Source organism: Nycticebus coucang, chromosome 15 (genome assembly GCF_027406575.1).
Source record: "Nycticebus coucang isolate mNycCou1 chromosome 15, mNycCou1.pri, whole genome shotgun sequence".
Lineage (NCBI taxonomy): Eukaryota > Metazoa > Chordata > Mammalia > Primates > Lorisidae > Nycticebus > Nycticebus coucang.
Genome location: NC_069794.1, coordinates 96,631,690 through 96,658,221, shown reverse-complemented (window position 1 = coordinate 96,658,221; position 26,532 = coordinate 96,631,690). Strand labels below are relative to the sequence as shown.

The window sequence follows — 26,532 nt, the reverse complement described above, 5'->3', positions numbered from 1 at the left end:
ACACAGGGTTTTTAGATAGGCACCTCCAGGTTTCACACCAACACCTCAAATCCAGGTAACATTAAATCTAAAGTCTTTTGTTTTAATTTCTTACCTCTATTAGCTGAGCAAAACATACCAAATACCAACTTTTCTATTTTATCTAAGTTTCATCATTTCATAAGACTTCATAAGACTTCTGGAAAGAACGTTAATTTCTTTGGGTTCCCAAATAGAAAGCCAAATAGGAGAGGTTTCTCCTACCCTTTCTGCACCAGGGTCTGAGGATGAGGACTCGTGTTGTACTATGTAGTGGTCTCCATGTGCCCCACAGTGCTGGACATCTACCAGGCTCAGGAACTGGAACACTAGGAAAGCTATGGTCTCAGTGAATGGATATTTGTAAAAACAATATTTAAAGTAGATTAAAAGATAGAAGAGGGTACTTTATATAATCCAGTCTGAAAGAGTAGTCAAGTTACAGAAACAGTATTAAAGTATTTACAGAAATAAGATGAAAATAGAGAGGTAGATAGGAACATAAACTCGTTGCAAATCATACAGAAACATGGACGGAAATGTTCCCACTTCTGGGTAACCCAACTTGAGGTTCACTGAATTTGGTTTAATCAAGTGGTTAAAGAATTAAGGTTTGGGTGGGTGAGGTGGCTCACACTTCTAATTCTAGCACTCTCGGAGGTGGAGGTGGGAACATCCCTTGAGTTCAGGAGTTCAAGACCAGCCTGAACAAGAGTAAGACCCCATCTCTAGTAAAGAAAAAAAAAAAACAGCCAGGCACTGTGGCAGGCACCTGTAGTCCTAGATACCCGGGAGGCTGAGGCAAGAGGATCGTTTGAGCCCAAGAGTTTGAGGTTGCTGTGAGCTGTGATGCCACGGTACCCAGGGCAACAGAGACTCTGTCTCCCCCACCGCCCCCAAAAGTATGAAAGGTACAATGGTCCAAAATATTCTGATACATCCAAAGGCATATTACTGAGGTTTTAAAGGCTATTTTCAAAGTGCAGATTAACATTTTAGGTTTCCTTACATATAATTAAAATAGAACATACTAAGAATCAAAGGTGTACAGTAGCATGCTATTTCTCATGGCAAGTAATAATTGAGTAAACACAGCAAGATATTTTGACTTTATAAATCAGAATCTTACAAAACAAGGTTTTGTGTCTAGAAAATCAAAATATTTGCTTGCAATTAATTTTCAAAAAATTGTTGCCTTGGTCACTTTTTAAATTTCTACAATTTAAGCAGTGCTGAATACTTTGGGGGGGCTTTCCTGACTAATAGTTTTAAAGTAAATTGATGTAGGGTGAGAAAAAGTTTCAGAACTCAGAACCCTCATTTCCCTTTAAGCATTTTTCTTCATCAAAACCAAGTATTCAAATAAGGAATCTCAATTCTCTAACCCTATTTTTGGCCATCTTCCGGAATTTCTTGCTAAATCTCCTTTGAAATGCCACAGTTGCACTCTTGGAAAACTTGTCTTCCTGGTTTTCAAATTTCTGTTTATTATTTTAGCTCTTTGGCCAGAATGTCTGCTCTTTGTGCTGTACGATTTCTTGAAACTGGAGACCAGCTCACTTCCCCCCATTCAATTACTTGCCTTTCCATTCGAGAAATTAAAGTCATGTTAATTTTATAAAGTTCTAACTGCCTAAATTACTTGAAATTTTAAGTTCTCAATTTCAATTCCCTTAGTTTAGTAAGAGAAAAAGTTTTATTAAAAGAAAAGGTAAGGTTCCAGAGTATTAACACATTTTAGCCACTGAATCTAGTAACTGATACAAATGTAGGGATTTTCTTACAGACACAAGTTTGAGATATGACACTCTTAAGGAAAAAAAGAAGAGTTTTAATTCAGTTTTGGAAATGTTTAAGATTACATACCTAATGAAATTTATATATATACACATATACACACACATTTTACAAACTGATCTACTGTCCTGCCTAAAGAGCTTCAGTCACCTTTTCTCCCCTTACCAGTTTTATGTGAATAACTGCCAAATTTCCTTCTCCGGCCTGACTTTTATATAGAATTCTAGGACTGTATATCCAGTCACCTTAAATCAAGTCATTTCAAACCAAATGCTTAAATATCACCCTAAGTGCAGCATTACAAACAGGAGATGCGGCATCTTTCCCTCCTGTACAGCTGCTCCGTAAATATCCACTTTCAGGGAGATCATCACTGTCTTCCAATATGGAAAACATACCATTTTTCACTTCCCTTTTATCCATCCCATCATGATATTCTTTCTACATATTTTCCTTTGGAAGACCTTAAATTTATTTTTTCACCTCTGTTCTTATGCCACTACTCTCTGTTCCAGTTTTCTTCACCCCTAGATCACTACAGTACTCACACATCCAGTTTTTTTGCCATCAGAGTTTATTTCTTAGAAATTTCTCTCTATATAAATTGGCTCAGCACCTGTAGCACAGTGGTTACGGCGCCAGCCACATACACCAAGGCTGGCGGGTTCGAACTCGGCCCAGGCCAGCTAAACAGTGACAACTGCAATGCGAAATAGAAGAGCACTGTGGGAGGCCGAGGCAGGAGGATCACTTAGGCCCAAGAGTTTGAGGTTGCTGTGAGCTGGGAAGCAACGGTACTCTGCCGAGGGTGACATGGAAAGACTCCGTCTCAAAAAAAAAAAAAAAAATTCTATATATAGTATTGCCACATTTAACTTCCAGAAAGTCAACTATTATTTTATTTCAAGGGGCTAGGATGTATCCATATTCCTTGCTATATCAAGAGTTAAGTCGCAATAACTTAGTTCTAAGTAGTTACTGAAATTCATATAACCTTTGCCTCAGGTCATATGGCACAGATCTCAGGTTATTTTCTGGGGAATGCTACATTCAGTTTTAGCTTAAATTCTTACCTACAAACCAGGAAAGTCTACTACTTGGCAATTAAGTGCATCTTAATTTATAAGCATGCAGGCCACAAATTATAAAATGACATTTTTATTGAGCCAGCAGAAACAACTGTCCAATTCCCCTGGACATACTCCAAACATACTCACAGTTTTGTGCCGACATCACCTCACGTGGCATTTACTGGCCTCTACTAAAGTGAGGAGCTGTCAGCCACTCTTTGTACCTGTCTTCTGCTTCCCCAGTCTCAGTCCCTTCTCCACACTGTCTGTGAACCACAGTTGTCAGTTCTCAGCTTCTGGGGGAAGGGCAGTGGTAGTGTCAAAAGGCACACCTGGAAAACAGGCCGTAAGGCAAATCAGTACAGAAGGGAACCTGCTTCACCACAGGAACCGTTATGCAATTGCTGGTTTAATTCCTGACTTCTGACTAAATGGCAAATGTGTCCACCATCCTCAAAGCCAAGACAAAACCAACAGCAAGTTTAAAAAAAAAAAAATACAATTTATACATCAAGTTCTAGAAAAGACATAAATGTACAGATTTTATATAAATGTTATAAGGGCACACACATAAAAATGAATCCTTATACCATTAAAAATAGGACTCAATGTCCCAGCAGTAAACAAATGCTACATGTTTGATGCATGATTTTCTTTGCCCTCTTAGATTTCTGAAAGCTTTTTTGGTGTGACATAAGTCTCTCATAAAACTGTCCAAGAAAGTTTAAGAGAAAGCCTATTTTACTCAATAATGTGGCTCCAGTTAAGTTCAGCCATTGCAAAGCATCCCACTAATTTTAGATTCAACTTAAAGAGTTATAACAGATGCTCAGTATTTGTTTTTGTGATTATGGTAATGATGTTTCTTGTAAAGTATTTTTTGATATAAGGATTTTTCATTCACTACCATCTCCTACCTCTTCATACACAAAGACCAAAAAATAACTTTCATAGTATTTCACCCTTCACTGGAAAGCTTAGAAATGATCAAACAGATCACTAATGGCTCTCAAAAAGATACCACATTTCACTAGCCTGATGTTTCATGTAAGTTTCTGACCTTTTGAGGTACCTAAAACTTGAGGCACGAATTGTAATAGGGAATGCAGAAAGAAAGTAGCCCTGCTAAGTAGTGAAAGGTAGAGAATTTCCAAATTACCAGGAAAGAACCTGTGTATTTTTATATTTATCTAGCTGGTATTCAGCAATCAATGGCCATTTATTAAGTACCCACTATGCTTGAGACACTGTGCTAGGTTTGCAAAATACGCAATGAAGAGAAAGACGGCTCCTCCCACAAGGCAGAATGAATGCATCAACTGTTCTGAGAGATGGAAGCACAAAACAGAGATACAGCACTCTTGGCTGAGGAAAAGGTGGACTGGGAAAATTTCTTATAGGCGATAGGTAGCCTAATATTGAGTTGAAAGTGAGAGAAGGGGCTCGGCACCTGTAGCTCAGCAGCTAGGGCGCAGCCATATACACTGGAGCTGGCAGGTTGGAATCCAGCCCGGGCCTGCCAAACAATGTGACACCCACACCCCCAAAACAGCCGGGCGCCTGTAGTCCCAGCTACTTGGGAGGCTGAGGCAAGAGAATCGCTTAAGCCCAACAGTTTGAGGTTGCTGTGAGCTGTGATGTCACCGCACTCTACCCAGGGCGACATACTGAGACTTTGTCTCAAAAAAAAAAAGTGATAGAAAGGACATTCTAGGAGTAAATAACTAAGTCTTACAGAAAAATCAAATAGGTTTGGAAAGGATTATTTCCCTTTGGCTTAACATTATTATGGTATTAATTCATAATCATTCCCATAGTGGTAAAGTCAACCTTACCTAGGGTAAATACACCTCGGTACAAAATTATGGTTATGCAGCCCTTTCTGTATTTCCCACCTGATTTACTGAGTTAAAAGCCACAGATCCCCTAATTGTTTAGGGTAAATCTACCTTATTGAAAGCCTAGACTTTCTTCCATGATTTCTTATAAGCTCCACCACCCCCCAACCCCCAAAGCATCACACCCTGGCTCTTAAAAGGCTGGAAGGCAATTTGAATACTCATTTTGGTTAGAAACAAGGGTACCTTATGCAAAGGAAGGGAAATCCATCTCAAAAGGGTTGTACTCACTTTCCTACCTATGCTCCAAAATCTCCTCTCTGCCTCCATTCTACCGTACCTACTTTGCTACTTCTTACTTGACCATGACTTAATTTATGTCGTTTTCTGCACTTGCAAGTTATCATTCCTTCATATTACCTCATCAATCTTATTCACTTTAAAGCTCAACTATCTTCTGCCTCCTCTTAAGTCTTCTCTGATTGAGTTTAAGTTCATGTATCTTTTCAGCTTTTATCATACTTTAAGTTAGCAAGAGTTTACACTCCATTTTTCTACAGGTGTTTTTGTATGTTAGTATAATACTCCCATCTAGGTTAAAAATTCTTTGCTGGCAGGTACTATCTTTTAGACTATAGTCAAGTACTGGCTTAGAATAGGCCCTTAATAACAAAGATTATCTCACTTGAAAAATGCAAACAAAACTCTCAAGCCATTTAAAGTAGTACACATTTTAATAACTATTTTTGATGAAACACAACTATATTTATTCTCATTTACAGAGTTTTAAACCTCAAAAATTATCACGACCTCAGATGATCACACTATTAAAATTATATTTGCATATGAATAACTTTCCTACTCCATTACTAGCCATGATCAAAGCAAGCCCATCTCCTTTGAACCAGACAATTTTTGGAACTAGGAGAAATTTATAAGTATATGGCCTTGCTTAAAACCAATAGATCACTACTGAAAAGGTTTGTAATTTGAATCCTTTGGATTATACATCTTTCAAATGTTTAGTGAAATTATGAATAATATAATTCACTTTGGAATAAAGCTACTGAGTGAGTGATGGGCAGGTGGCGTTTGCAATGTAGATAAACTGGACAAAGCAACATTCTTGGGTCCTGGGATGGATGGTGTGAGATTTCATCAGGCTAGTCAGAATGGGTCACAATTTAATATCTAAGAATCACTTATTTCTAGAATTTTCCACTTTATTATTTTGGAACCAGAATTAACTGCATGTATCTAAAAATGAGGAAGGCAAAGAGGAGACTACTGTTAGAGCTTCACTCGTGAAGTTTAATGATATCCTGCATACTCTTTATTGGCAAGAAAATACATTTGAATACTGAAATTTTTATTAAAATTGTATTAGGAAATATTAAAATAAGGTTTATAATGATTGTAAACTTCAAACTTATTCAGCATTCCAGATTGCTCTATTGATCCAATTAAATGTATTGTCTAATAAAACTTTAAAAATCTAATTTTCTTCATTTACAGCAACTTCGCTTTTCCATGTTCCGGGGGGATAGTTTTCCTTTTTGTGAGCCATGTCTCATATAGTCAAGGTGTTGATCTGGCAAAGGGTAAGAGAAACATAACTTTTTTTTTCTATAATGGCAAAGTTAAATACATAATTTCCAGAATTATGAGGTGATACTGAAGACAACAAAAGCTTGGGACAAGACCAAGCCAAATTCAATGTTAGTTAAAACTTAAAGGGTAGGGGTACATGCGAAACTCACTAAATGTAGAATATAAATGTCTTAACACAATAACTAAGAAAATGCTGTGAAGGCTATGTTAACCAGTGTGATGAAAATATTTCAAATTGTATATAAAACCAGCACTTTGTACCCCATGATTGCATTAATGTACACAGCTATGATTTAATTAAAAAAAAAAAAAAACTGAAAGGGTAGAAAAGAGCATCTTTTCTTAATGCCTTACATCTAACCCATGGCAGAGACAACTTTCCAGTATTTGAATATGCACATACTCAATTTCTCCAAGAGACAGTCTAAGTTCCTGTTTACATTGTCATTCCTCTGGCAAAGTTACCAAGCTACCTAAATACTTCTTTAGCATAATACAAACACAAATTATATGCTGCATTATAACCTTTTATTCTGCTTTATTTCACGGCCTTATAAACCACTAGGAAAGCTTGAGTTTCTCATACATGTTCAATGATTACCTTAGTAAAATGCATCCTGATGACACTGAAGAGCCAAGTAACAGGAACTGACTTGTTGAATGAATGAAAGCTGTGCATGTTACTGAATGAGAATTAAGTAATGGTAATGGAGGTTTCACTGTCCACAATTTAAAAAATGAGGACAAAGCAGCAGAAAATAACTTGCACATTCTCCTGCCTAGAATGACCAAATTAATCTAATGAACCTTTTCACTTCTTTCTCTTGAGTGAGTCTTATTTTGTCTCCCTTGGTTGAGTGCTGTGGCATCACAACTCACAGCAAACTCTTGGGCACAAGCAATTCTGTTGCCTCAGCCTCCAGAGTAGCTGGGACTACAGGCGCACACCACAATGTCTGGCTAATTTTCAGGGTCGGGGTCTTGCTCTGGCTTAGGCTGGTCTCTAATCTGTGAGCTCAGGCAATCCACCCTCCTCACCTCCCAGAGTGCTAGGATTACAGGTATGAGTCACTGAACCCAGCCTCATTTTCACTTCTAATTTTATTTACTTCATTTTACATGTTATTTTTAATTCTTCAATGAATCTTAACTTTTAAGTTTTCTCCCCCCCTACAAAAGCAAGAAACAATCAAAATAGCATAAGAACAACTTATTATTTCTACGAGAACTTTTATCTTTTGAATTGAGAGAAACTAAATACAAAACTATTGATATTAAACATCTTTAAAACAGAGGAGGCTCTAAATTATAGTTGTTTATTGATAAAAGAATTTTAAAAATTCTTATTTACCTCTTAAAATTGCCAAGTTAATTGAATCAGATTAAATTAATTGAATATTTTCCTTATATATGCAAGGAAATCATGGTAACTAAAAACAAATACCATAAATTATAAAAGTATATATTCTATATTGAGTAAATTATAATTATGAAAATTTAAGTAGCACATTTCATATAAAAACATTATAAACTAAGTCAGGAAATAAAACAAGATGAAAAGTTAAAAAAAAAAAAAAAGGAATTATCAACTTTAGATCTATGTAAATGAGAGTCCAGAAGCCAGATGACTCCCCAAAGCAGGGCAAAGCATGTGAATGCTATGGATGTAGGCAAGCTAGTGGCCTTGGGTCAATAGGTAGAGCTGAGTCTGGGAAAACAGCCAGAAGACAAATGCAGTGTCAGGAAAAGGGGCTGCACCCCATGATCCTGGTGGGAAGAGATGCAAGGGAAAAGTTTTTTTCTATGAGGTAGAAATAGACAGCAAGAAACTGCGGTTCTAGTTGGATTTTTAACATACAAGCTAATATAAATTCATTAGCCAAAGCAAGGTTGCCTTTGATTGTGGAGTTGTCTTAAAACAACTATAAAGAAACCATAAGGTCAATCAAAGGAGATAATATGTAAGAAAATGTTTGTCTCTAATATTCTCCCTTCTAAAACCAGTTTTGGAAAGCCACTATGACTATCTCCCTGATTTCTTCTTTCTTTTTTTTTTTTTTTTGCAGTTTTTGGCCGGGGCTGGGTTTGAACCTGCCACCTCTGGCATGTGGGGCCAGTGCCGTATCTCCCTGATTTCTATTGTAATGAAAATAGTGTAAAGATCTGGGCTATTATGATTCACAATATTAAACAAGAGAATGATGTAAGTGCTACCTAAAAGTAAAGGATCACTATCATTTCAAGCATTATCTAGCTTAATACTGAATGTAGTTTTGTCTCTGTAGCCTCTTGTTGGCTATATGAAGAGGCTTTAGATGTAATTCCTAAGACCATGAACTTTGTGATGCAACCATCTGAGCCTGAACCTTGACTCCCCCCATTTGCTAGTTATGACATTAGGGATGCTATTTCTCTGTGACTGTTTCCTTACCTATAGCACGAGCAGAACAATGTACCTCTCTCGTGGAGTAGTTGTAAGGATTAAATGAGTTTATAAATATAATTTAAAAGAGAGCCAGGGTTGTTTAAAAAGTACTTAGCTATCAAAAGTAAGAAGCCTGAATTTCATTAAAAGATGTTACAAAAATAATCTTCTCAGCAAAGCTGTAATAGTTTAATCAAGTCTCAACAACAATTTAGGCTCAAAAAAATTGGCAAAGATAGTACAGAATTGAGTATTTCGTGCATTTTTGATGCCAGAACCAACTAGAGCCACTGCCAACCTCAGTGAGATTGATCTTCCTAGGAACAGTCCATTTAACAAATAACTGAGCACCTATTATATCTCTGGTATGGTAAGAAAAGCTCCAACTGAAGCTAAATTCCTCTATATTTTACTATAGAAAAAAATTCCAAGACTGGTAATTCTAAACCCAAGCTACAGCTCTGCAGTCTTGATCATGTCTGAACAGCCTAGAATATAAACATCAGAGAATGCCCCGTTGGCATACAACTCAATTCTTCTCAAATCAAAACTGTATGATTACAGTATTTTTGTGGGATTCCTTCCTGTGTTTATCCAAATTCACTACCTTTATTCTCCTTTGAAGTCTTAAGAGGGAAATGATTACTTAATGATCCAGCTCAATATTGGATTTCCAACTTACTATAAGAAAAAATTCTTCTTGAAGACAAATGCTAATTTAAAAAAACTTTTAGAAATATTTTCATTAACCTTGTTATTTCACTGGTCTTAGGCAAATGACATTTGCTTCTAGAAAACTTAATTTTAAGTTTCTCCAGAGTACCTTTCTTAGATAATGTCAGTTGTTAAAACTACGCTTATTTCTAGTAAAAACTGTTAGGAAATAAAAAAATCCCGAATTTCCCTACTATTTTCTTAAGTTAAAAATTGTCCACCTTATGCTAATGAGCACAAATGCCTCACATTTTTAAAGCAAGGATTTCTTTAAGTTGATATATTGATTTTCGTTTCAAAAGATGCCTTTTTTTTTGTTGTTGTTGCAGTTTGGCCGGGGCTGGGTTTGAACCTGCCACCCTTGGCATATGGGGCCGGCGCCCTATTCACTGAGCCACAGGCGCCGCCCTCAAAAGATGCCTTTTAAATCTAATTGCCTTTTAAATTGACTAATATTAGTGTTTTTCCTATTTCACCAATTTTAAGGTCCTTGGAAGGCGATCATTTCTATAATGCACACATCCGTAATTGGTAGGAAGCCCTTGTTTTAATTTGTATTTGCTTCCCTAAAACAATTTGCCTGGCAGTACAATAAATAATAAACAAGTCTGATTTTTTCTTAGCAAGTTCTCAGTATCTCCACAGCCACTCTTTACAACATTCAAACACTTCTTACTTTTTCCATTGTCTGAATGCTCTTTAGTTGGGTCACATTTATATTTACGGCCTTAGGTGAGCCACACACCAAGTTTAATTAGCCAAGTGCTATGGTGCACATCTGTAACCCCAGCTACTTATGAGGCTGAGACAGGAAGATCACTTGAGCCCAGGAGTTTGAGAACAGCCTGGGTAACACAGTGAGACCTGGTTTCAAAAAACAAAACAAAATAAAAAATACGAAGAATTTAACCTAAACAAATGAAGAACGTGCGTGTTAGTTTTGAAATTTGTTGAATCCCTTACCTATAGATTCCAAATTAAACAGAAACCAAGACCATCTGATATTATTGGAAATAAAGACAATATTGAAGACATTTAGTTTCTTTATGAACAGAACACAAGAAATATTTTTAAAATTACACATTTTCCCTGACATTATGCCTATATAGCGCTTTCCAGAAAGAACAAATTATCAATTCTTAAAGCTCCAAATTCCTTGGGTTTTGGTAGTATCTAAACATTCCTAAGACTCAAGCCTATTTCTTATTTTAACTTTTCAAAGGACACAATAAAATGCTGACAAAAGTGGCATACCAGAGGATTTGACCAGAAATCAGTACTACAGACCTGTGTTGGTGATAAACACTCTTCTCCAACATAGACTCAGACTTTTAAACCTCCAAAACATAAGTTTCTTTGTTTTATTAGCCCAGTTGTTTCTCAGATTCTAATCCCACCTATCTAAGTTAAATTACTATTGCTCTTAAATGTAGCTATATCAAAAAAATTAATGTGAGAAAAATGAGTTGAGACAGATCACTTTTCTTTACATTCTGAATTGGTCCAATTCTGAGAAAGTCATTGTAATAGATAGGCCAAACATTTACTTAGTTCATTTATTAATGTCATGTTACATTTTATAAGCATAAATATGCTTAAACAGAGATATACATTATAATTAGCTGTCATTAATGGTAAGAAATGTCTTTTGAATATCAAGGGTGAATTCTATAATTTAGAACATAGCTTTTTGATAAATTTAATGTAACTATCAGGGTACAAAAGAAAAAAATTCATAATTTAATACACTGGCCTAACATTTCTCTTTCAACAAATTTTGAGCTGCACGCATATTTCTATAGTTATTTTTCTTACCTTCCTGGTCTAAACACTTCCATAATCTCCCTTGCCTCAAAATGCTCTTCTCACTATGGAAAGGTTCCCTTGGAGAGGACATGCAGGTTGAGGAAGCAGCCAAGGAGTAAAAAAGGCGCACCTTCTTGTATCCTCAATCTTCAGGGAAAAAAAAATCCTAGTTTTATACATTTTTAAAGTTTAATATTACAAAATGGATTATAAAGTTAGTAGTATTTTTAACATAAAACTCAAGTAGGAAAAACTCTGAGCCAGAAGCATATCACCACATCTCTTCTTTAGAAGCAGGCGCTCTTTCTAGTCCCTGGAACAGTAGTGAATTAAGAAATTCACTAATCCGGGCAGCGCCTGTGGCTCAGTCGGTAAGGCGCCGGCCCCATATACAGAGGGTGACGGGTTCAAACCCGGCCCCGGCTGAATTGCAACCAAAAAAAAAAAAAAAAAAATAGCCAGGCGTTGTGGCGAGCGCCTGTAGTCCCAGCTACTCGGGAGGCTGAGGCAGGAGAATTGCTTCAGCCCAGGAGTTGGAGGTTGCTGTGAGCTGTGTGAGGCCACGGCACTCTACCGAGGGCGATAAAGTGAGACTCTGTCTCTATTAAAAAAAAAAAGAAATTCACTAATCCAAGTATGCAACTAGAAGAGAATATGAGGCTACTAATAGTAATTGCCTTTGGATTAAAAAAAATGTGTTTCGGCAGAAATTTTTAAAAAGCTGGCAATAGCAAAGCCATGTTACGAGCCCTATGGACACTGAAGCTGTTAAGGCCATAACAAATGTCAGTGACGTGATGCACTCTCATAAGGCACAGTTAATTATTAAAGCTTGTTTGTGAGTAATGCTTATGAACTTAGTGGAATTTCTAAATGTTAATAAGAAATTGCATATAATTTTTAAAAAGGATTATGGCAAAGAATCTCAGGCCAAGGATGTCATCGAAGAGTACTTCAAATGCAAGAAATGGGGGGTGGTGCCTGTGGTCCCATATGCCGAGTGTGGCAGGTTCGAACCACTCAGACAGTAACTTCTTAAGATTTGAGTTTCTGGTCACGCAGCACCACAGTCCTGCACCAAGTAGGTTCCTTGAAACCCTTTGAGAATCTGTGAATAACTCACACCTCTGGTTGTTAAGTCAGTAGAGTCAGTCTCGAGAAATTTATCTGAAAAAACGTACAGGGTCTTTATCACAAAATCAAGTATTTTTAACTGGATAGATACCTTACAATATTGAGCTTCATAAGAATTGTGGGCTTTATAAGAAATTTCTTGGGCGGCACCTGTGACTCAGTGGGTAGGGCGCCAACCCCATATACCGAAGGTGGTTCAAACCTGGCCTCGGCCAAACTGCAACAAAAAATAGCTGGGCATTGTGGCAGGTGCCTGTTGTCCCAGCTATGCGGGAGGCTGAGGCAAGAGAATCATCTGAGCCCAGGAGCTGAAGGTTGCTGTGAGCTGTGACACTACGGCACTCTACCAAGGGTGACAGAGTGAGACTCTGTCTCTTTAAAAAAAAGAAAAAAGCAAGAAGTGAAATGAATAAAACTTTGGCTCATGTTCCTTAAAAAAAAAAAAAAAAAAATTGTGATTTTAAAATAGAATCTCTGCTTTTCCTGAGGCTTCTATGTATACATATTACTTTTATAACAAAAACTGAAATTTCTTTGAAAAACAAATTCTTTACTTTTAGCTCTGAAAGTTTCATTGCATTATCAAATATTTATCACTATAAAATATACCAGATTCGTATTACTTTACTTTATTAATATAACTTCAAAATTAGATTCGCATATCCCTTTTCTTACGCTTACCTTTTGAAAGTTTTGAGGGTGAGTTAGGAAATGATAGTGAAACCTGTCAACCAAGAATTCTAGAAGTGATTCTTGAATTCCTTTTCAATATTGCTTTGAAAACTTAAGAGTAAGCTGGGCATGATGGCTCACGACTATAATCCTCGCACTCTGGGTGTGTGGACTGCCTGAGTTCATGGGATTGAGACCAACCTGAGCAAGTGAAACCTGTCAACCAAGAATTCTAGAAGTGATTCTTGAATTCCTTTTCAATATTGCTTTGAAAACTTAAGAGTAAGCTGGGCATGATGGCTCACGACTATAATCCTCGCACTCTGGGTGTGTGGACTGCCTGAGTTCATGGGATTGAGACCAACCTGAGCAAGATCAAAACCCTGTCTCCAAAAAAAATAGCTGGGTGTTGTGGTGGGCTCCTGTAAGCCCAGCTACTTGGGAGGCTGAGGCAAGAGAATCGCTTAAGCCCAAGAGTCTGAGGTTGCTGTGAGCTCTGACGCAACAAAACTCTACTCAGAGTGACAAAGTGAGACTATTTAAAGAAAGAAAGAAAAAAAAGAAAACTTAGTTCTTCAACATAGTAGGATTGCCTACAGATTTCTAAAGTGGGTAAAATTGCTTCAAATAACCATTTTTGTTTAAGGATTTTTTTCCTTTTTGAGAAACATTTCCCCGTTATAAAAGTCATACATGCTTAGTTATAATCAAGAAAATAAGGTCCCTCCCTCCTCAGTAAGATTCATCTCTTACCCAGAGTAAACCAGTGGTAACAGTTTTTCATATGTATTGTTCTAGTAAATCTGTTCATACTATTTGATAACTTTTTATTTACTTGCTCATGAATTTAGCTCATTATTCACCTGGATTATCTTAAATCGTTGCATAGTATTCTATTGGGCATGTTAATTAGCCTCTTACTACTGGACACTTCAGTAATACTGTCATAAACACATTGGATTATTTCTTAAAAAATATACTTTTTGTTTTTTTGCTTTTTTCTTTTTTTGAGACAGTCTCACTTTGTTGCCCCCAGTAGAGTGCTGTGACGTTAGCTCACAGCAACCTCTGACTCTTGGTCTTCAAGCAATTCTCTTGCCTAGCCTCCCGAGTAGCAGGAACTACAGGTGCCCTCCACAACGCCCAGCCATTTTTAGAGATGGGGTCTTGCTCTAGCTCAGGCTGGTCTCAAACCTGCCTTGGCCTTCCAAGTGCTGGGAAAAAGAGCATATTTTTAAAGTAATTTTATAATATTGTAAAACTATAAATGACTATTCTTCTAATGTGCTTTAAATCCTAGAAATATACTATATCTGGCTCACACGTACTATTTAGGAAATACAAAAACCCAAGTATATAATTTGTTGGCATAAAATTAGGGATAAACTTTGGGATATGACATTTAGGTTGCTAGGTTTTTTTTGAGACAGAGTCTCACTTTGTCACCCTTGGAGGAGTGCAACCTCAAACTCTTGGGTTCAAGCGATTCGTTTGCCTCAGTCTCCCAAATAGCTGGGATTACAGGCTCCTGCCACCCAGCTATTTTTATAATGACCAGGGTCTCACTGTTGCTCAGGCTGGTCTAGAACTTGTGAGCACAGGTGATCTGCCCGTCTCAGCCTCCCAGAGAGCAGGATTGCAGGCGTTGAGCCATGGCGTCCGACCCAGGCTGCTGTGTTCTGAAGTTCTAGGTGTTCTAGTCTACCTCCTTTCTTCATTTTGTTCCTTAAATTTTTATTCACATTGCTAATACCTTTAAAATATGTACAAATAAATGAGGTACAATTAATGAAAGAAGTGTTATATATCTCAGGTGTGAGAAAAAGGCTAAGAACTACAGAAATAATATGTTCGTACCATGGGAAGAATGGTTAATACCAGTCTAGTAAAGTCAAGGAAAACTTAGCACATATGAGAGATTTGGCCTAATTTTGAAAAATGTACAGGAATTAGCTGAGGGAAAACTAGGGTGAAAAAAATGGCATAAAGATACAGAGATAGAAAAATGCATGGATCCGGACTAGAGATCATTTCAAGAAAAACTGAACAATTTAGAAAAGGTTGGGACATGATCATGAGGCACCAAGACATGGAGTCTGAATTTTATAACATAGGAAAAGGGGAGACCAGACAGAGGAGGAGGGAAGAGGTGAGGGAAAGGAAAAGAAAAAAAAGAAAAAAACAAGAAAAGAAAATAGGGACTAATTCCCACATAAATTGGATTTAATTTTGACCAAAGTACATTATTTAAACATTAATTTTTAATTCAATTTGTTAATATGTGGTTTAGGATATTGCATCCTCACTTATAAGTGACATATGTTTGTAATTTCCCTTTATAACAATATATTTTCTCCAATTTTAGTATCAGGTGTACTCAGATCAAGTAGAATGATTTTGAAGTATTTCTTCTTTTTCTATTGTCTATAAGATTTGGCATGATGTTTTTTTAAATTATCTTTTATTTTTATTTATAAATATTAGTTGTCTATTTTTTGAGACTTAAAAAAAAATAAGAAGTTAACTGGTGACTCCATACTGAATCTCAGAGTCAAAGCATTCTATAACAGACATACTCTTATTTGACAATGTGAACGATACTTTCTTTGCATTATTATCATTATTGCTTAATATTTCAATGTAGCAGTATTGAAATATTCCTTTTGACTGTATTTGTTCTTTATGAGGTTTTTGTTTCTAGTCCTTAAACATTGTTATTAAAATTTAAGCCTGGTTAATTTTGTGAAGGCAAAAAAATGGAAACCTAATAAATACATGTATATGTAAAAATAAAAAAATAAAAAATAATAAAATGGAAGATTTAAAAAAAAAAAATCTGGTATTTAATTATGACCATTTATCTTATAGTGGATTATGTTTTACCTTGAATTTTGTTGTCCCTGGGCTAGAAAACTCTAGCACTTGGGTCTGCTATTTTCTGCCTCAACTAAACCTGATATCCAAAGTCCTTATTAGTAGCCCCTAAAACCATTACTTCTTGGTTCTAATAAATTATTTTTACTTCTTCATATTCACTGATTAATCAAGACAGAGAAAATAAAGATGACTTTTAAAATTAAAAAAAAAAAAGCAACATTTTAGTAAGATTTAGTAGTATAAACTATAGAGGATAATGTTGTTAGCCTAAAACAATTACAGGCAAAGACTCCTAACATGCTGCTGAACAGGAATAACAAAATAATTATAGTAAAATTTCAAGGATGAAGGAATCAAAGACAAGTGTGGTTTGAGTAAATGACAAATACAAACAAATTCAAAATGTCTTTTAGAGCCTTTTTTTTTTTTTTTTTTTTGGAGTCTCATTTTGTCACCCTGGGTAGAGTGCCATGGCATCACAGTTTATAAGCAACTTCAAACTCTTGGGCTCAATAACTCTTGCCTCAGCCTCCCGAGTAGCTGGGATTATAGGTGCCTGCCACAATGTCCGGCTATTTTTTAAGGACGGGGTCTCACTCTTGCTCAGACTGGTCTCAAACCCGTGAGCTCAGGCAATCCACCTGTCTTGGCCTCCCAGAGTGCTAGGATTACAGGTGTGAGCCATCAGCCCAGCCAGAGCTATTGTTTTTGACTCCAGTTAAATTGATCAAGTGGAAAACAATTTCAGAGCCATGAAATCACAAATTTCTAAAAACATGATCATCACACATATACTAACCACTTATTTCAACATTTTGTTTTTATTCTAAATGGTCTCGGGTGGGAGGTCTAACCTCAAATCAGATTCATAAAAATATTCTATCTGCAAAGGTCAAGTAGGCTGAGGCACATATAATTGTCAGGGTTGTTTTAAAGAAGTATAGAAAACTGAATCTCTAGATTAAACTATTACATAAAAGTTTAAATAGCTATAACATCTGGTCCTTATAAACTCTGATCCTATTATCTACTACTTTCTCTCTTATACATTTGATCACAGCCACACACATTCCCTTGCTGTTCCTTGTACAAAAAAAAGCCTCAGCAGCTTTCTATTTGCTGTCATCCACTGGAGATGCTCTTCTCCCTGATACTTACATGGTTTGCTCCTTGCTGTTTTTAGGTCTTTGTTCCTCTGTGATTTAAAAATATGTCTCTCCAGCCTTCCAAATAACTTTACTGCAGCACTGCCACCTTCCTGACTTTACTGTCCCCATAGCACATAACACTCTCTGACGTACTGTATACAGCACCTATCAGGTTCTTGTCCATTTCTTACTCATCCCCCAAACCCAGACTGTAAGCTCCATGAGCCTAGGATTTATCTGTTTTATTCAGCACCTAAGTAGAAGAATACATACAAGAATTTGTGCCTTTTTCTGTATCTTTCAAATCTACTTTTAATGCTGCTTATCAAATATTAACATTTTCACACTCTAGAAAAGACATTAATAAAAATATAAACAAACTGATGTAAAAATCTATATAGACTAAGCTGGAATGTATAAGTTCTTTTAATAGAAGATATACCTAAACTTTCTCAACTTGGTATTTTTAAATACATAGGAACTTAAAAAAATTTCTCTATAGTTACTGTCACAGCTATTAAGTCAAAAGATAAAGTTTCATGGTGCTATAAGAACTTTTATCTCTGAAAATGTTAGATCCCTAATTGTAAGCATTTTCTAAAATTATTAAATAATAAAACATGGAAAGAAGAAAACTATGGAGCAATTTAAAAGTTTCTACCACTTCCTAATGATATTCTTACTTATTTTATTTTATTTTCACTGAGGGTACAGAGAACCAGGTTACATTGATTGCATTTGTTCGGTAAACATACTCTTTAGTAGACCCATTCATGGTAAGTAGGTAAAACAAAGTTAGTGTTATGAAAAAAATATATAGAATACATATGATTATAAATTAATCCCATAGAGAAATATTAGTGTAAAAATGGCTTAAAATTTTCCTTTTGTGTCAGAATTTCTCAGACAAAAATCTAAACCTATAGCACATGATAAATATAAGTAGTAACAAGATTCTTTAGTCAGTTACATTTCTTCAAAACAAAAAGGTTTAATCACAAGAAAAATATCAGGCTATTCAAAGTCCTAGAGAATTAAGATAGGATTTATTCTCATCAATACACTAAGTCATTGTTCATATAGTTTTCACATGAATTCCATGTATTAAAAAATCAAGAAATAAATCCAAATAGAAATTATAAATGTTGCATTTAATTTCAGTATAATAAAAACAAAAAGCAGCAATTAACTTGTCATCCCGCCTAGTAATTTTAACACAAAAGTTTTAAGCATTTATTTTGCTAATGTATTTCTCAGCACTAAGCCTTTAAAAAGAATTTTAGAAATACCTAAGATGTATTTTAAATAAGCAAGAACATAAACTCAAGTTTCTGGTGGAGGAGTTAGTTCTGCATTAAAGGAACTCAAGCCACTTGTAATAAAACAGAAGTTGTAAGTAATTCTTTGACAAGTGTAAAAAAAATAAGTTTTTAGTAAAAGGGAATGTACTGATGATGATTTCTTATTTCTCTTCTCAGATATTCAAGTGATATATCTAAGTACTTACTAAAGACATCAATCTCAAAAGTTTAAAACACTAATTTTTCTCCTTTTTGATAATATTCAAGGAGAAATAACACTTAGAAAAAACTTTTTCCATGAGGAACAGATAGTAATATCCACCTGCAAAAGGAAAAAAATACAATTTGATTTAGAATGCTGACTTCTAAATAAATAAATATACTAACTTAGAAATCACAGTTTATGAAAGCATAATTTTGCTAATCCACATATGAATAACTTGTGTATGTATCATTAATGACATTTAGTGGATTAAAAACATCTGTAACTCTATATGAGAACCAAAAAAATATAAATGACTAAAGAAAATTTTTGATGTTAAATATGAAATTTAGCTTGTGGCTAAATTTTCAAGTCTACTATGACATATTAATCTGTGTGATCTTGAGTTTTGTATTTGAATATGACATACACACTAAATTACTGAAATACCCTTCTTGCTAATTCCTGAAGACTCTTTCTTGAAGTCCTGAGTTGGCTCCAAACTTAAGATGCTCAATATCAGAATTATTTTGCATTGATTTAAAATGAAACCTAAATTAAAAAGTTTAAAATACTTTTCCCCAGAGACGGAAAAATTAGCACTTAAAATATACCCACATATAGCTAGTTTTTTTTTTTTTTTTTTCAAAATAAAAAGCCAAATTAAATTTAACAGTAGCCAACACAGTGGTTCTTGCAGTGATCTTAACGCGCTGCGAGACATAAATGGGAGGACCACGTGAGGTCAGGAGTTGAGAGCAGCCTAAGCAAGAGCCGAGACCCTCATCTCTACTAAACACAGAGAAATTAGCCAGGCATGGTACTTCAGGCCTGTGGTCTCAGCTACTTGAGAGGCTGAGGCAGGAGGATCCCTTGAGCCCAGGAGTCTGAGGCTGCAGTGAGTTATGATGACACCACTGTACTCTAGCTGGGTAGTCAAGCTGACAGAGTAAGACTCTGTCTCAAAAATAAATACATAAATAAATAAATAAATAAATATGGTTTTTACACTACAAACCTGATTCTCACAAAAGAAAAAAGTATGTTTTATTTCTATTGGCTCCTTACAGGTTTCGAAATTATTAAATACTTACAAAGATGTAAGTGTATTAACTCTACCAATAAAACTTCCAGTCCTGTTGAGTTTCCTAAATGTATGTTTCCTTAGAAATTGATAGGCTATTTCTTCTTCTCTAAGAAGAGACTGGAAAAAAACTGCATATTATTCTAAGTTTTAATGCAATATTTTTTCTATATTTTCTTACACCTCAGATATTTCAATTTTTTTTAATCCACTGTCAGGATTAAAAACTAGAAAAATTTCCATTTAGCTACAATAGCACCCAATAATCCTTTATACCTGGAGTATGTACAGATAAAGATTCACTTGATAAATGTAAAATGCAGGTTTTTTCCTTGTCATTTAGAAGACAGATTAAATATAATTTTCTAAAACCTGACAAGATACATTTAGGAACATGAGAACCACAACAAAAATAATCTAACTCCTCAGTTATTTTGAAAAACATTGTATAGTATATTGAACAAACTTTGTAATTCATTCAATAAATATTTCTCAGCATCTAATATTTTTAGATGAACCAAAAATTACATACTTGTTAGAGTCTATCATGCAATGGTTGAAATAAAGGAAACAAGCTTGATAAATGATATTTAAAAGTGCCAAGGCGATTATTTTTATTTAAAATAAAAACTGGCGTTTAATTCTAGCCACCACCATGTTTATATACATACATTTACACACACACATACACACATATACATGGCATATTGCTTTTTATTTTTGGGAAAAAAGTGAGATTGTTTTTAAACGTGAGAACTTAGTTTTATATAATATTTTACCTTCAAATTAGAATTTAAACAGGAGGTCCTTTACTCCCTGAATACAGTTTCTTAAATTACATCTGAAATATTTGGGGGGTTTCTAAAATAGACTGTTATGATCGGGAAAGAAGTTCACTAAAAACTGTTTTTATTTTGTAGATTTTTCTGCTTGGTTACAATAAAAAAGAATGAGATACTCCTTATACAAAATAACACCAGAGTTATAGTACATTACACAAACATACCTGTCTTATCCTGAACATCACTTTTTAATTTAATGACTAAAAACACCACTAATAAGCGAAACAAAGCATTTAGTTTCAAATTTAAATTAAATTAAAATATTCTGACTATATTTGCATCTATAAAATTAATAACTACAAACATAATTTGGTCTTATTCTGAAGTTAAAAACTGAATATAATAAAGTAAACAAGATTTATATATATATATATATTTTTTTTTTAGACATTTCTGGCCGGGGCTGGGTTTGAACCCACCACCTCCGACATATGGGGCCGGTGTCCTACTCCTTTGAGCCACAGGTGCCGCCCAAGATCTTTATATTTTTGACTTGTCAAACAAAATCTTTGTCTAAGGATTTCAGAAAACATTTTAATAAAAACAAGAAAAAACAAAATACTATTATAAATTTAGAAGACATAAAATTAAGGCACTAATCTGTTATCTATAGCAAAGTATTCATTTTGAGTTTCTGTTTCCTTAACTCCCAATAAGTAAGTTGATTTTCTGTAAGGTTTCTTCCTACCTTTAATGTTATGACTAAGTACGGTTTGAGTCCCAGGATTTCATGAATTTAATTCATGTATTTTGATGCTTTTTTTCCCCTTGAGTTATAAAGAAATAGTTAGAAATATTACTAAAAACTATCTAAGTTCTGCTCAAAATGTATAATTTTATACTTTACTTGAGATATGCAAATTTTTAAAAGTAATTTCAAAAGGGAAAACTAGTATTTGTTTTATCTTAAAAATCTGAATTAACATATATGTTGAATATAAATGTACATTAAAATAAATTCCTGATATTATATAAACTCATTCAGAAACTTGATGGCACGCAACAGAACTATTAAATTGCAATTATACTATTTCAAGAGACACATACATTTGAATAATTAGTATTAATTTACTTTTACAGAACCATACGAAAGATTATCAGTAATACTGAAAACATATTATCAATAAAACTGAAAGCACATCAGTAACATTACCATACATTAAAACACAGCTGTAGAGTGTGGCCAACCTTACTTCAGCAGCACAGTCAATACTGGAGATAATTTTAGAATCTTAACGCCAATATTTACGTGCTGCTAAGGCACTGTTGACATTGCTATCATAAGAGCTATGCATAAAAAGAAATACATTTTCTTCAGAAGATCAGACCCTTGTATTTTTGAGGCAGCACAATATGGCCTGCACCTTTTCAAAATCCACAAACCATTATGTGCTGCTACTTTACTCCAAGGTTTTGTTTTTTTTTAACACACATTAAGACCTAAGGAATACAAAAAAATACTTTCTTTTAGAGAAAAGAGAATACATGTAAAAAATTCTATGTCTGATGATTCTGATAATATGCATAATTATTTCTATCTTAGAATACGTTAAGAAGCATAATAAAATCTGTTTTTACATCAAAAACTTAATGTGTTCAGTACCATGCTACAGGTTAGAAGACAAATAATAATATGAGGAAAAGATAAGCCTTTTTTCCTGTGCCAACTTACTATGGCAAAACAGTTCAATATCTCATTAAAATTTTGATTGTGTTCAATATATAGTTGTTTTTCCTTGTATAAGCAAAAAAAGTAAATCCATAAAGTTTGGTGTTTACCTTGGTAAAAGCAGCATTTACAGACGTTTTGTTCCTTGCAGCACACCTTCCAGTCTTCATAAAGTAGGGCTGACTTCACGTCAAGGGAAAACATGAAATGACACAGAGCTCAGTTTCAATAAACTTAAGCTAGCAAAATACAAATATACTCTTAAAGATGAAGACTAGAATTCAGAAAATATTTTAATTCTAAATATAGTAAAAACACACAAAGTTCCAAACAAACCAATTCTTGTAAATATTTTGCTCTCAACATTTATCTCCATATTAGAATAGTTATTCTCTTAAAAGAGTATGATATCATTTGATATAACAGTTTAATTCTAAACTATGAGGTCTTAGAACGTAAGTTAATTTGCTACCTTGAGATAAGAAGTAAAACAGGGGTCCTGCAGGTCTGGCTCTTCGTGTGCTCTACCTGTCTCCGCTCCACTCACCAGGCAAAGACGGACACTCCTAAATAGTTTCCCCTTACTGAGATTACTCAGATGCAGAAATGAAATTCCTCTCTAAAAGATATCAAGAAATTGCCATCACTCTAGCTCAAGCCTTGACAACCTATTTTTTTATGGTTTTCTTACCATTAAAATGACTGTGCTAAAGCTACAATACTTCTACTACAGAATAAGGTGATGCATACAACCCAATGAAATTTGCCTCTCTATTCTAGTATTTATTCAGAGCACACTGTCATGTATTCTACATTAATTATTTTCCCCATGATTGAAAAATACATGTAGCTAATGCCCTACCTAAGCAGCCTGTGTTTCATGTATTATCCTATCCTGTCTCAAGTTTCTACACAATTTTTAACATGTAACCAAGCTATATTTGCAATTACTTAAGAAATATGTATTTGTATTTATCAATTACATTTACATTAAGGAATTGTCCATTAGGCTTGCCTACCCTCACTTTCCAGACAAAAATTTAAAATGTATTTCCAGATATAAAAGGCTAAGTATATAATTTTTTTATTAAACAAATATTTTCTTGAATACCTATCATTGTCCCCATTATTATACCAGTTTATGTACTAGTATGCCAAATGCACAGTCCCTTCTCAGAAGGGGTTTAAAATCATTTAAATATTAAGACATAAAGTTACATTAAATGATTATTCCAAAATCAAGAAGAAAACAATTGGGTTATTTCACTTCCATTCTTTTATTTTCTTTTTTTGTGCAAAGTCCATATATTTTTAATTTTTAAGCCAGAATATCAAACTTGAACTATAAGTATTCACATTCATGTCAATGTTTTATATAAATCTTAGAAATCTTTTTACAGCAAGGATGCTCTCACTTATTACAGTTGATCTTTGAACAACAATGGTTGGAACTGCACAGGTCTACTTAACATGCAGATTTTTTTTTCAATAAATATATTGGAACTTTTTTTGAGATTTGGGACAATTTGAAAAAACTCACAAACTCTATAGTCTAGAAATATCTAAAACATTAAGAAAAAAAGTATGCCACAAATGCATAAGACATGCACATAGATACTATTTTACCATTTAGGATTCCTATATACAAATTATAGAGTTAAAATTTATCAAAATTTACAAATAAATAGGCACTATTGCATTAGAAATGTAAAAGAATATAAAGATACGATATGAAATCATAACTGCGTAAAATTAAATGTAGTACATAATGTATTCCTATAATAATTTTGTAGTCCTCTCCCATTGCTAGCTATTGAGGTGAGTATCCACTTAAAACACGATAGCTGATTATCTCTGGGTTAGTCTACTCAGAAAACTTTATCACGGTAAAAAGTGGAGCTCTCATGGTTTTCCCATATTTTTCCATTGTGTTTAGTGCAAACATAACCCATAAGAAGTGCCACTGGTGATCTGAGAAATACTCCCAAGGAAAAGATGACATTTTATGAATATGTACTGCAGATTGGAGTCTGCAGCTGTGGTTGCCCATTTCCGAACCCATTGTAAGGATCATTAATAGAAAAAAAAAAAAAAGACATTCATGAAGCTGTTGCTGCAGCTACAACCGTAGGCATGAAAACCTGGTACTTCCTGGTAAATACTTTACCTCATTGAAAATGCACGTGCATTTTTTGTGCATTTTTATGGTACAGAATTGCCATAGAAAAGGCCTATCTGTAGGGCGGTGCCTGTGGCTCAAAGGAGTAGGGCGCCAGCCCCATATGTCGGAGGTGGCAGGTTCAAACCCAGCTCCGGCCAAAAACTGCCAAAAAAAAAAAAAAAAGGCATATCTGTAGACTCTAATATCTGAAAGAAAAATGAAGGCTAAGGATCAGAGGCTGAGGAATTTGATGCCAGCAAAGGATGGTTTGATAATTTTAGAAAGAAGCTAAGCTTAAAAACTATCAAGATAACAGAAGCAGCAGGTTTTGCTAACCAAGAGATAGCAGACGAGCTCCCAGATGCATTCAGAAAATCCCTGAGGAGAAAGGTATCTGCCTGAACAGGTTTTAGATGTACACAAAAGTGCCGAGAGCACCAAGATAAAAGGCAGGAACGGGCAGGCTCTACTGTTTTGTGCAAATGCAGTCATGTTTAAGATCAGGACTGCCCTAGTCTATAAAGCTGTTGACCACCAAGCCTTGAAGGCAAGAAGGCAAGCATCAGCTGCCTTTTTGTTGCATGACAAGGCCTGGATGGATAACTGGAAACCTTGTCTGCATTGGTTCCCTTGATGCTTTGTCCCTGAAGTTAGAAAGTGCTTTGCCAGGAAGGATCTTCTGATATTGGACAATGCCCCTGGCTACCCAGAACCCCCAGGAATTCTACACTTCAGATATCAAAGTCTGGCCCCAAACACAATGTATTAAATTTACCCTCTTAGATCTGAAGATCATAAGGATCATTAAGGCTCATTATACACATACGCTCTGGAAAGCATTGTCAATACCGTGAAAGAGAATCCCCATGGAGAATATTATGAAAATGTGGAAGGATTACACCACTGAAGGTGCCATTATTGTTATAGAAAAAGCCACAAAAGCCACCAAGCTCAAACCAGTAAATTCCTGCTGGAGAAAACTGTATCTGGACCTTGGGCATGACTTCACAGGATTTACAAAAGACCCAGTCAAGGAAACCATAAAACAGATTTTGAATATGGCAAAAAAAGGTTGAAGGTGAAGAGTTTCACGATACGGATTTTGGAGAAATTCAAAAGCCAGTAGACACCACACCAGAGAAATTAACAGAAGACCTGATGGAGATGAGCGCTTCCAAACCAGGCCAGGTGAGGAGGAAGACTGAGGAGAAGCAGTAACAGAAAACAAATTGACATCAGTCTGGCAAAGGGTTCCGACTCATCACTAAAGATTGCTTTTTACTTCTTTTATAATAAGACAGGGACCCTTCTATAAACTGGCACTGAGACTAAAGGAAACCGTGGAAAGATTGATAACATAAACATTTTTAGAGATAAAAAAGTAAAAACAAATTAAAATGTATTTCCATAGTTACATCAAATGCACGTGACTCTCCTGCCTCTTCCGCCACCTACAAACCCTAACACTTCCTTTCCTCTTCCTCCTCCAAAGACACTTTTATGATGATCTATTTCCCCTTAATAGCAAATATATTTTCTCTTCCTTATAACATTTTCTTTCCTCTAGTTCACTTTTATTGTGCTTTGGGGTCATCTCTGGAAAATCATTGCAAAGTTCAATGTCTCGAAAGCTCATAGTTTTTTTGTTGTTGTTGTTGCAGTTTTTGGTCGGGGCTGGATTTGAACCTGCCACCCCCGGCACATGGTGCCAGCGCCCTACTCCTTGAGCCATAGGCACCGCCCAAAGCTCATGGTTTTTAACTACTGGGCTTAGGTCTTTGATTCATTTAGAGCTTATTTTGGTGTATGGTATAAGTTAAGGGTTCTAGTTCTTTTCTATGTGGATAGCCAGTCTACCCTTTACTATTTGTTAAAGACTGTCCTTTCTCCACTAAATCAGAAACTTTGGCATTGCTTGGCACCTTGGCTGAAAATCACTTAAGCATACAGTCAAGGGTTTATTTCTGGGCCTTCAATACTATTTTCACAGTCCTACACGTCTGTCTTTAAACCATAACCACAGTTTTAATTACCACAGCTTTGTAGCAAGTTTAAGTTAGTATAAGACTTCCAATTTTGTTCTTTTTCAAGATTGTTTTATTCTATGTCCTTTGAGATACCGTAGGAATTTTAGGATGAATTTTCCTACTTCTCTCGCCCAAA

The 26,532-nt window shown here is 35.1% G+C and overlaps 1 long non-coding RNA gene across 5 annotated transcripts in view; it reads right to left on the bottom strand.

Moving 5' to 3' along the window:
• Positions 1 to 356: 356 nt before the first annotated feature.
• The window catches only part of LOC128566947 (uncharacterized), a 96,573-nt gene continuing 70,397 nt past the window's right edge, over positions 357 to 26,532 (bottom strand). For 2 of the 5 annotated variants that reach the window (XR_008374669.1, XR_008374672.1), the window contains exons 4-5: positions 22,319 to 22,391; positions 2,653 to 3,217 (exon numbers count right to left, since the gene is read on the bottom strand). This is a non-coding gene — a long non-coding RNA (uncharacterized LOC128566947). The other 3 variants (XR_008374671.1, XR_008374673.1, XR_008374670.1) reach the window with 3 other exon arrangements.